The sequence below is a fragment of the Tiliqua scincoides genome, chromosome 9, assembly GCF_035046505.1.
Source record: "Tiliqua scincoides isolate rTilSci1 chromosome 9, rTilSci1.hap2, whole genome shotgun sequence".
NCBI classification, from domain to species: Eukaryota; Metazoa; Chordata; class Lepidosauria; order Squamata; family Scincidae; genus Tiliqua; species Tiliqua scincoides.
The window spans coordinates 42,123,448-42,134,941 of NC_089829.1; positions in this window are offsets into that span (position 1 = coordinate 42,123,448).

Consider the following 11,494-nt stretch of genomic DNA (forward strand, 5'->3'; position numbering starts at 1 on the left):
AATGATGCAGACGCACCTCAAGGGACCCAACTATGAATGTGAGCTCCCCTCCCCTCGCTTTGAAAGAGGCTACCTCCCTGCATTCGAGAATGACAAAGGGGCCCTCCGCCACTTACGGCTGACATTCAGCAGTGTTGTCCCTGATAAGGAGAAGGTCGGCAGAACCGATTCGGAGTTCACCTTTGGCCCTGCTAAAAGGGGATTTTTATTTTCAATGCCCAGCATATGCTCCGAGAAGCGTTTTTTGGAAGGCGCAGATAGCAATTAACAAATATACTGTTGGCAGTCTAATTCACCCCATGGGGCACGAGTTCAGGGTGAAAAAGAGCACGGATCTCTCAAGCTGTTTTACATTTAATTTCTAGTGGGCTAATTGCAGCAAGCCCTGCAAAGCGCAACAGCAGTTTTAAAATTAAAACCAAAGGAAGCTTGGGTTATCTCTCATCAAAAGAAGCGACCACACATGGCAGTGGGACACAGATATGGAAACTCTTACTTAAAATCGTCTTCCTTAATTATGCTTTCTCCCTCTCCCTCTTTCTCTATCTGTGTGTGTGTGTGTGTGTGTGTGTGTGTGTGTGTGTGTGTGTGTGAGAGAGAGAGAGAGAGAGAGAGAGAGAGAGAGAGAACACCCTAACCAGACCCGAGTATGGCTGCACATAGGGCTGGCTAAGCCAATTCGACAAATTGCTCCTAATTGGGCCTCGTGCCTAAGAGGGTCCCACACTAGGGTAATCTAGTCTTGCATGCAATTTTATATTAAGATGAGCTTACTTCCATTTGGTCCATAAATTCACAGGCACTTTTTATGTGCACAATTTTGTTTGCTTTCCATTCTACCATAGACATAGGAAGTCTATAAGAAATTTTATTGATAGCGCTAAGATTCTACTTAGCGATAACTTAGCGATAACTTTGGCTGTCAACTTGGGGACCCACCAAAATTGTTTCCAGTTACCACCCACAGCTCCTAAGGCCAACTTTGGTTGCCCATGTGCTGATTACACCAAGCGTGGATTACTGCTCTACGTGGGGCTGCCCTTGAAGAGCACTTGGGAACTTCAGCTAGTGCCAAATGCTGTTGCATATGTCCTGACAGCGCTTTCCACATGCGCTGCCTCCGACGCATCCTCGGCATCACCTGGCAGGACAAAGTTCCAAACAACACAGTCCTGGAACGTGCTGGAATACCTAGCATGTATTCACTGCTGAAACAGAGACGCCTGCGTTGGCTTGGTCATGTCGTGAGAATGGATGATGGCCGGATCCCAAAGGATCTCCTCTATGGAGAACTCGTGCAAGGAAAGCGCCCTACAGGTAGACCACAGCTGCGATACAAGGACATCTGCAAGAGGGATCTGAAGGCCTTAGGGATGGACCTCAACAAGTGGGAAACCGTGGCCTCTGAGCGGCCCGCTTGGAGGCAGGCTGTGCAGCATGGCCTTTCCCAGTTTGAAGAGACACTTTGCCAACAGTCTGAGGCTAAGAGGCAAAGAAGGAAGGCCCACAGCCAGGGAGACAGACCAGGGACAGACTGCACTTGCTCCCGGTGTGGAAGGGATTGTCACTCCCGGATTGGCCTTTTCAGCCACACTAGACGCTGTGCCAGAACCACCTTTCAGAGCGCGATACCATAGTCTTTCGAGACTGAAGGTTGCCAATACAATGTCCTGACATGTGCCAGGCATTGCAATCATGTGATATCTGTACTGTGTCAACTACTCTGGCTGTCCCTTTAATTTTGCCTGTGATTGAAGGTCCTGGTGATTAACTTTAAAGTCCTAAATGACTAGGGACCTGAAAGTTAGCCTCCTCCAGTGACATCGCTAGGGGTGTGGAGGGGAATGCAGGCTGCACTGGATGACATGCAAGGGGGGGGGGAGGTGAGACCACTACTGGCCAAAATTGTTAAAATCTTAGTATTTTTGAATAATATCATCATGTTATATATCAATCACTGTGTAATTTCATGCAGAGTGCGATGAAACTAACGATGTTGAAATATCTCTATTCTATCAAAAGTTACAGTCAAAAATCCAACAGGTGAGGGGCAATGGTACATCACCACACCAACCAGCCAGGGCGTTGCCCCACCCACTCCATGGGAGTAGGTCCATCGTAGGGGTCACACGCTGGCCTCCTGTGCTGCGTGATGCAAACCCTAGTGATGCCACTGGCCTCCTCTCATATAAAACGTCACTGCTTGTGAGGCTGTCTTGCACACCTAACCTCCGACAGAAGCAGAGTTCCTCTCTAGCCCCCCCTTCTTTTTCAATACAGGGAATGAAAGGAGAAGGAGGGGCATAGTTGTCCCATAGGAGGGGCAGGAGGTCTAACTCAATTGGTAGAGCTGCAGCCTTGTATGCCTGAAGATCTGAGGCTGCCAGTTCGAAACAACCGGAAGTACCCGAGAACTGATGACACGCTGATATACTGATGAGCTGACCCTCGGTGGCAGAGAGGAGTTGCTGGCAAGTGGAGCGTGGGAGGCGAAGGGCCAGAGAGAGGCCAGACCGGGAAGGAATCCAGCTGGAAGGAGGAGTTCTATGAAAGAAGAGAACTAGTCAATTGTAAAAATCCCTACGGGGGTTTAGAACAGCCTGCCTGTGTAAACCGCCTTGGATTAAAGTCTGAAGAGGAATCTGACGACCAAGAAAGGCGGTATATAAATACCTGTATAAATAAATACCTGTAAGGTTGGGCTTTCAGAGACTGGCTCAGAGTCAGCCAGTAATGAATAAATTGGTCTCCCGTCCTGGCTCTCAGCATGTCCTTGCTGAGGGATCTGTTCCACAGGTCAGTCCCTTTTCTGGGTGAGTACATCCTAGACCAGGGGTGTCCAAAGTTTTTGGCAGGAGGGCCACATCAGCTCTCTGACACTATGTCAGGGGCCCGGGGGAAAAAAGAATTAATTTACATTTAAAATTTGAATAAATTTACATAAGTTTACACAAATGAATATATTATAGATGAACTTGTATGAATGAATGAAGGTCTCTCAATAGCTCAAGGCCTATAAAAGGCCTTGCACAAAGCAAGGCCAGCCTTTCCTTTGCTGCCACTACTGCATCACAGACGTGAAACAGCAAGCAGTGGAGGAAGCCCTCATCCCACAGCTCACGCAAGAGGTCAAACAGTTGCCCTCATGCTGAGAGCAATTGCATCAGGCCACTGTGGGCTCCAACAAATCTCTGGAGGGCCAGAGGCTCATTGGAGACTGGGGGCTCCCTGAGGGCCACATTGAGAGGCCTCGAGGGCCGCAAGTGGCCCCAGGGCCAGGGTTTGGGCACCCCTGTCCTAGACCTTTGACCAATACCCACAAAACCCCAGAGCGACCATCTGCTTCTTTGATACGTTACTTAAAAATTTGCCATCAGCACCAGCCTGATGCTGACTTCCTAGAAGCGAAGACAGTAGCCCTATGCTAAGTACATTTGTTTCTGACTGTGCCACTCAGTACTTTATAGTCATAAGCCAACAGACAGGTAATACTCAAAGTAGCAGTAAATGGTGGAATTGATTAATAAAACTTGCAGAGAAAGTGTCGTTAAAAATCAGCTTAATCCTACGCAGTGAATGGAAATTCAAGAATTAATTTGAATAAATACCTGTATAAATGAATGAATGAATGAATGAATGAATAGATGAGTGTCGCTCTTGAGAGATGATCTGCTTAGCTTTGCACAGTTGGCAAAGTCAGGAATGACTGAGACGAATATCATAGTCTTTTGCTTGGGCTGATGGCAAGGCCAGTCCAAGACCTCCTGATGCCTGAGAAAGCAATGCCAAGTTGTTCCTCCCTTACCCGACGATGTGCCAGCCTTTGCTTCTCCCACTCCAATGTCCTCACTCAGCACTTTCCTCTAGCCCCCTCTTCTTTTTCCATGCAGGGAGAGAAAGGAGAAGGAGGGGCAGGAATGAGTGTCACCCCTGCAGAGGTGATCTGCTTAGCAGATCTGCAAAAATGATCATTTACCTGAGGCAACTGCTTTCAGTTGGCCTCATGGAAGAACTGGCACTGTTCATAAGTGCTGAGCAAAATGGACACTGTTATTCCGGTGGCACATGAATTAACGCGCCACTGCCCTGCCCCCACCCTGCCCTGCCCCACTGCTGCACGGGGAAGCCCACCCAGTCAGGACCAGGCAGCGATCCCCCACCCACTCACCCTTTGGCAGTCTGAGGTTAGCTGGTTGCCAATTGGGGCTGGGTAGGAATTTTTTGCCATCAGCCTGATTGGTATAATGCTGGTGGTTTTTTCGCCTACCCCAGACTGTGGAACTAAGGGCGGAGTGGATGTCAATAGGTCTCACTGGTCACTTTAGGCAGGTATCATGCAGGTTTTGGGTAGGTAAGGATCATCTCAGTGTACACCACAGGGTGGCAAGGACCGGGTGGACTTGTTCATGCTGGCATTCCCGGCTGGGTGAGGCAGGCTGGATGAACCTCAGCCTGGTGGCAAAGGCGCATTGCGGGTTCACTCGGGTGGCCTGAGCTAGCCTGCCACCTTGGCCCTTCGGGGTGACAATGAAGGGGGCAGCAGGCTTGTACTGATGCTGCCCAGAGTCAAGTATGGTCACCCAAATTGCTATAGGGGGAGGTAGATGGGCAGCCCCGTTTCCCCCATGTAGAACCCGCACGACCTAGTTGTTAGGCCCAGTTGCAATTTATGGTGTAATTAAATAGTAAATAAAGTGACCCTTTGTACCATATGCCCGTACCTGTGTCTTTATTGGGGGGTGCTGGGTAAAGACATATCTCTGACCTGATGAGTCCTGAATGATAATCCTTTATCTGTGACATTCACTTGTATTGATTAAAAACAACTCTGGAAGGGTCAATTTTAAAGCTAGTTTTCTCATTGGCTTGACCTAGCTCTTCCAATGGCATTAAGCTCTAGCTCCAGGCCTGATTGGCCAAGAATTCCAAAGCAAAATTATACTTCTAAATGCAATTTTCTTTTCTGTTATGGACTATTTGAATTACGGAGGGAGACAGGATTAAAAATTATTCTAGACCCAAGCCAAACACACTTTACCCCTTTTTTGCCACATCTTTTGCAGGCAATGAAAATGGAGCGGTGAAGTTCATGGGAGACCCACAAATTTAACTGAAACTTTCAGCATGGGAGTAAGTGGTGGTTTTTGGTGGCTTACTTAAAATGAAAAAAAATGTTACATCTCCGCAGGTGGCAGGTGTAGTGGTTATCTACACAGGCGCTAGCCTTAGCCTTGTATGTTGGCAACGAAGCAAAGCACATTTTGCACATGCGCAGAGCAAACTTGCGCGGCCTTGGCGACATGCTCAGTCTGAGGCTTTGCAGCCTGTCAACAAGGCGATGTTATAAAGAATCATATCTAGGAATGTGATTGTGGTTTAGCTAGAAAGCTGACTGGTTATAGCCAGTGTGGGTCTCATCATCCTTTTGGAAAAGTCCCTATTACGCAGAATATTGACTCATGGGTTAGTATTGTAAACAAGATGAGAGAATGGAAAACCCCAGCCTGTTGTGTAATGTTTGGAGAAGGAATAAAAGGCAGAAAAAGCTGAATCTCAGAACTTCTTCTTCTGCATCAAGCTTTCCTTCTGCATCTCGCTTCTATACCTGTCTGTTGCATTCATTGCTCTAACGCAGCGGTGTCCAAAGTTTTTGAGAGGAGGGCCACATCATCTCTCTGACACTGTGTCGGGGGCCGGGGGAAAAAAGAATTAATTTACATTTTAAATTTGAATATATTTACATAAGTTTACATAAATGAATATATTAAAGATGAGCTTATAAGAATGAATGAAGGTCTTGCAATAGCTCAAGGCCTATAAAAGACCTTGCACAAAGCAAGGCTGGACTTTCCTTTGCTGCCGCTACTGCATCACAGATGTGAAACAGCAAGCAGTGGAGGGAACCCTCATCCCACAGCGTCATGTGACAGGTCAAACAGTTACCCTCACACTGAAAGCAGTTGCGTCAGGCGAGTGTGGGCTCCAGCAAATCTCTGGAGGGCCAGAAGCTCATTGGAGACTGGGGGCTTCCTAAGGGCCGCATTGAGAGGCCTCGAGGGCCGCAAGTGGCCCCAGGGCCGGGGTTTGGGCACCCCTGCTCTAACGCTTTGCTGCCTCGAGATCTAACTTTCAAACCCTCAGAGTGCTTCTGCTTTTAAAACTCTCCATCAGGCCACAAGATATAGTCTTGTGTGTCTCCCACCAAGCACCAAGGCCCTCAAAAGCCTTGGGTGCTCCCCAGAGCAGCATCCTGCGCTGCTACAGGCAGGAGTGCTTGTTCTGGCTTCCTTCCTCCCAAGCGCACCAGGGAATGATGCTCATAGTGTTCATCACAGGAAATGATGCCCTGGGCCATTCTAAGGGAAGAGAACCGGTGATCATCAGGAACCAGCAAACCCAGAGGTATGGCATTTCCAGTTAAGGCACAGTGTTGCCACCACCTGCGGTAAATGGAAACCTTTCCAAATCTTTCAGCAAAGTTCATGAAATGACCTATGCCTGTGCTGGCCCTGCATGACCCCTGGATGCCAAATGCAGCACAATTGATTTTGCCAAAGTTATCTGGGTCGACACTGTCGTAGCTTAATGATAAAGCATGCAATGTGGGGGAAGAGGCTGTAGGTCAGTGGTAGGACATGTGCTTTGCACGTAGAAGGGCCAGGATTTGCTCCTTGCTACCTCTGGAAAATACCCATCTGAAACCCTGGCGAGTTCCTATCAATTATTGCTGACAAGGCTGACCTAGATAGACTGACGATCAGACTCTATACAAGGCCGTTTCCTCTGTAACCAGAAGTTACCCAGCAAAGGCAACTTCAAGATGTTTCATTGCTGGGTGTGAATTTGGGTTGCTGATTTCTAGCCTTTTCAAGTTTTTCACTAACTTATAATTCTCCACCAACGCACTGAGAATCTACACATTAAAATCATGCTTAACTTCTAGGGATCCTTTTTCTAATTTTGCCTGCATTTGCTGATGCTTTTCTTTTCCTTAGGCTGCAATCCTGTGTATGCTTTTCCTGGGAGTAAGCAGCATCAATTGCAAGGGCACTGAATTCTGGGTAAACCAGCATAGGATTATGCTGAAAGCATATTCTTGGCTTATGTGGTCTGTGCTCGTCAGTCTCTTATCATTCGGTTGCTACTGATGAGTCATACACGCGGCTGACATTACTGGTCTAAAGAAAAAGGGATGCTGGACATTCATTTCATATACACTCTCCTATCTTCCCAGTGCCAAATTATTATCTTGAGCTTTTGGGGAGTAATCATACAATCTGTTTCATTTGTTGCCTGCCTATTTTTCCGTGGCTGGTTCTGTTATTGCTGTGCATGCATTTAGATGGATTGGTTTAATTTCTAACACATTGTTTTGTCGCTGATTCTAAGCTGGAAACACAGTGTATGAATGGGGACTGGGGGAAAGTTGGGAAGATGGCACACCAAGAGAGTGGGGTGTGACAGTATCAGTGCCCAGAATACACATTCTTAAATGATAAAACCCAGGAAGAATACCAAGGCCATCCCAAGACATTTTGCTGCCTGAAGCAAGGAACATGATGGAATACTTGAGATTTGGCTGAACAAAACAATTCCACAAGGTAATGAGAGAGGAACTGCTCACTTTGAATTTCGGGAGAGTTCTGGACCATGGCGGGCGAAACTGTCTCATCTGTTTCATGTTTTCAGGGTCCATGCATGATACTGGGTGATAGGATAAAAGCAAAGCTCATAGGTGCTCCTCTTAGATCATGTTGGCCAATGGCTGCCATTGTCTTTTCCCCAAAATGCCTCAGAAAGATGGTACTTCATGCCAAAACATCACACTCCATAAAGTTAGCATAATCTTTCTTTTTTGTTTTGAGAAAGTGAAATTGGAAGTGAATGTCAGAGCTCTTCCCAGGAAGAATCATCTGAGAGTTTTCAAAGGAAGCCAAATGAGAATTTTCAAAGGAAGCCAAGTCCTAAGCATTCGGCAAACCCTGTGCGAGCTATGAACTGGGCGGCAGGAGCATTCCTGGAATCAAACACTGGCTGAATAGCATCCTGACAGCAGCCTCCCACTGGCTGTTTAACAGTTGATGCCCACTTCCAGTTGTGTGGAATTGTGCCCAATGACATGGTGATTCCAGTAATGGACGGTGGGAGAAAGGGGAAGGAAATTGTCAAGGCAAGAGAGAGCCAAAATTATTTCAATCAGCACTACCTGAAACATGTTAGGGCCTTGGAATCCAGAAAGATACAAGGGGGAGCTTTTGCTGAGGGAGAAACAACTGAACAGATGGCCAGAGCAAAGCACTTGTTACCCCTCTAGGTAACTTAGGCTGCCCAGATATTTGTTGGAAGAATTTACGCAGAGCATTTCAGAGCCACATATCATATTGTTGCATCGGCAATCATTCTTGGCATGAAGTGGAAACATCACAAATGCAAAAGTCCATCTAGGTCATTTCTGAACCTTCCCTTCTTTCAGAAATTCAACATTAAAACAAAGCCGTTCCTCATCAATTCAGTGCTTCTGGGGGCAGGTTTGTTTGTTTGTTCCTCGTACAATCCTCCGGTTTTATTTTTTTTTTTTAAGACAAGCTCATAACCTTCCTTGGCTGCCAGATTGTTTTGAAAATGCCCGCCCACCCACTTGCATTAGAAAGAACGTTAGGTCAGTTTCTCCACTACGACACTGACATCTTACTGTGTTCTCATCAGGATGTGTGCCCTCTCGGAGTCATGAAATATCCCTAGTCCTATCTAAATGCTTTTTTGCCTCTCCAGCTTTTCATCTCCATGAGTCTCCTGAGTTGCTTTGAGTTTTTTTCTTAAGATGAAATCTGGTGACATAGGAAGCTCTCTTATACTGAGATGGAACTTCTAGTCTAGCATTGTCAACAGTGACTGGTGAGTTTCTCTTAGTTTTCAGATAATAATGTTTTTCTACCTTAACTTACCTGTAGATACTGCTGAGGGATTCACCTTCCACATACAAAACAGGTGCTCTACTTCAAAGAATGGAAGGGACCATATAGGATAACCCACATGCACCTGTTTTCCAATCCAGGCAACCCCTCCCCCTTGAATACCCTCTCCAAGTACAAAATACCATTTTCCATTAATGCCCCATTGTACAGTCCCTTTCTTATAAATGTGCTTAGGTGCCCTATGAAAGTGTGCTTTCATAAGTGTGCATACATGTCATTCTAAGAATGCTGTGAGCATTTGCATAAGACTTAAGCATAGGCTATTATGCTTACATTACATTATGCCAACATGACAGTGGTCTCAGAAACTCCAATAACCTGTGAAGAGAAATAAAATCATGTTTTAATATAGTTTGGGTTTTGTTTTTGTTTTTAATTATTTGCCCTGTAGTCCCCCAAACTATTTTTTCCCCTCAAGATGGTGAGTTCCTTGGGGACACCACTACTACTACTTAAAGGGAGAGGGAGTATTATTATGGCACACTTCTCTGCATGTGTAATAATAATAATAACAATAACAGGTATTTATATACCGCCTTTCTTGGTCTTTATTCAACACTTTATTCAAGGTGGTTTACATAGGCAGGCTTTATTAAATCCCTTATTAAATAGGGATTTTTACAATTTCAAAGAAGCTTCTTTCTTTCAAGAACGACTACATTCAAGGTGTTTCATTCCGATCTGGCTTCACATCCTGGCCTCCATCCTCCCACGCTCAGAGCAGATGGAAATAGCTTGACTTCAGCTTGTCAGCTGCTTCAAGGTCGCACGGTGCCGGTGGCCTCGAACTGGCGACCTTGTGGATGTTATCTTCAGGCAGACGGAGGCTCTACCCTCTAGACCAGACCTCCTGCCCGATGGGCTGCCCGATGCTGAGCTGCCCAGTGCCCAGAGAAGTAGCGCACCAAAACGACTGCTGCTGCATCCAATGGACGCCGGGCAGTTGCCAGCACCTCTTTCTTGGGGGAACGGGACATTCCTCCTTCGGGAGAAGTAGACCCTTCCCCTGGGTAAGGAAGTAGACCCCAATATGGGGTTACTCAACTGTATACCAGGTATTCAGCCGGTACAGAGTAAAGCAGTTCTATGTCGGGCAGGAATCTGGATCAGACGGAACAGAGCTCTGCCAGTCCTGCCCTGTTACCTTCTGGTTAATAGTATTTTTATATGGCCTTTCTCATAGACTCAAGGCATTTTACATCAACAAGCTGGCATTAACCCCATTTTTCCCCCCAAATGGGTTTTTTTACAAATACTGTTCTATTCATACAGAACCCTTCATTTTCCAGATGCTTCCATTCGCAGTGTGGTCATCCCTCTGGCTGCACAGCTGTTGTACCTTCAAGCTTCTGCAGCATCACACCCAGCCAGGTTCTCAAGCTGGAACCCATTCTTGCCAGCTGACTCTGACCCACTCCTCCACTCCCTCACCACAGCAGTTCGTCAGCAACTCTGTTCTCTCACAATAATGGCTTGCCAGCGGTTTCCAGTCTCCCCTCCAAAAGGCATGGCCAAGCTGATCTAGCTTAACCCTTCAGGCAGGGCAACAGCTCAACCTCTGGATCACACCTCCTACCAAAAATAGTTGGTTGTGTAAAGGGCACAGTTGAGGTGGCAACATAGGCTCGAGCTGATCTAAGAGATCTGTATAGGGGATAAAGACCCTGTGATGATGGCCACCATCACAGAAGATGGCCGCGTGTACAGACACAGCAAATCACAGCATTCTCTGCTCGACCTGCCATCCTATTCCCTCTCAGGTAATCCCCCCTCCCCAATCTGGGCACCTGGAGTAGCTCTGAGAGTTAAACGCATGTCAACCATCACATAGGGAAAATGGGTCATTCCCCCTATCTCACACCATGGACTACCTCTCTCCACATCCTGCCTCCCCCATAACTACCAACCCCTCCAAAACAAAAACAAAAATTGAAGACGCAACAATACTAGATGCCTGTGACAAGCCACACAGCCTTATGATTCTACAGTTCAATGAAGGTTGAGCTGCATGTCTGCCAACCTTCCTCCAACTGCTCCCCACGTGTTTATATCTCTGTAATTTTGTGTTGGCAGGACAGCCTCCTTGCAATTCCCTGCCTCTTCTTCATTCCCTTCATTTTCCTACCCTCTGGCACTTTTCAAGCACTTTCATAGTCTTTGGTGCCATTCACTCCTTTCCCCTAATTTCTCCTCCAGAAGATTTTTATGAAATTGTTTTATTTTTATTTTTTTTCCCCTTTTTCGATCTGCACACATAATAGGAAAGAAAATGAACAAGAAAAGCACTGGGTAAATCGCTGTTTTCAATCACTTCATCCATTTTTATACACTTCTCCATTAGATTTTTTCCCCCTGATTTCCAATAAACTCTTTTTTTCCTTTGCATCGCCTTAGACAATCTCTATTACTGTGAGTATTGCCAATCTAGTGACTAATGACTTAGCAAATGGTGTATCATGTGTTTATAGACTGAATTTACATGGTGAGGAAACTGCCTCTGCTTTGTGGAAGAAGATATG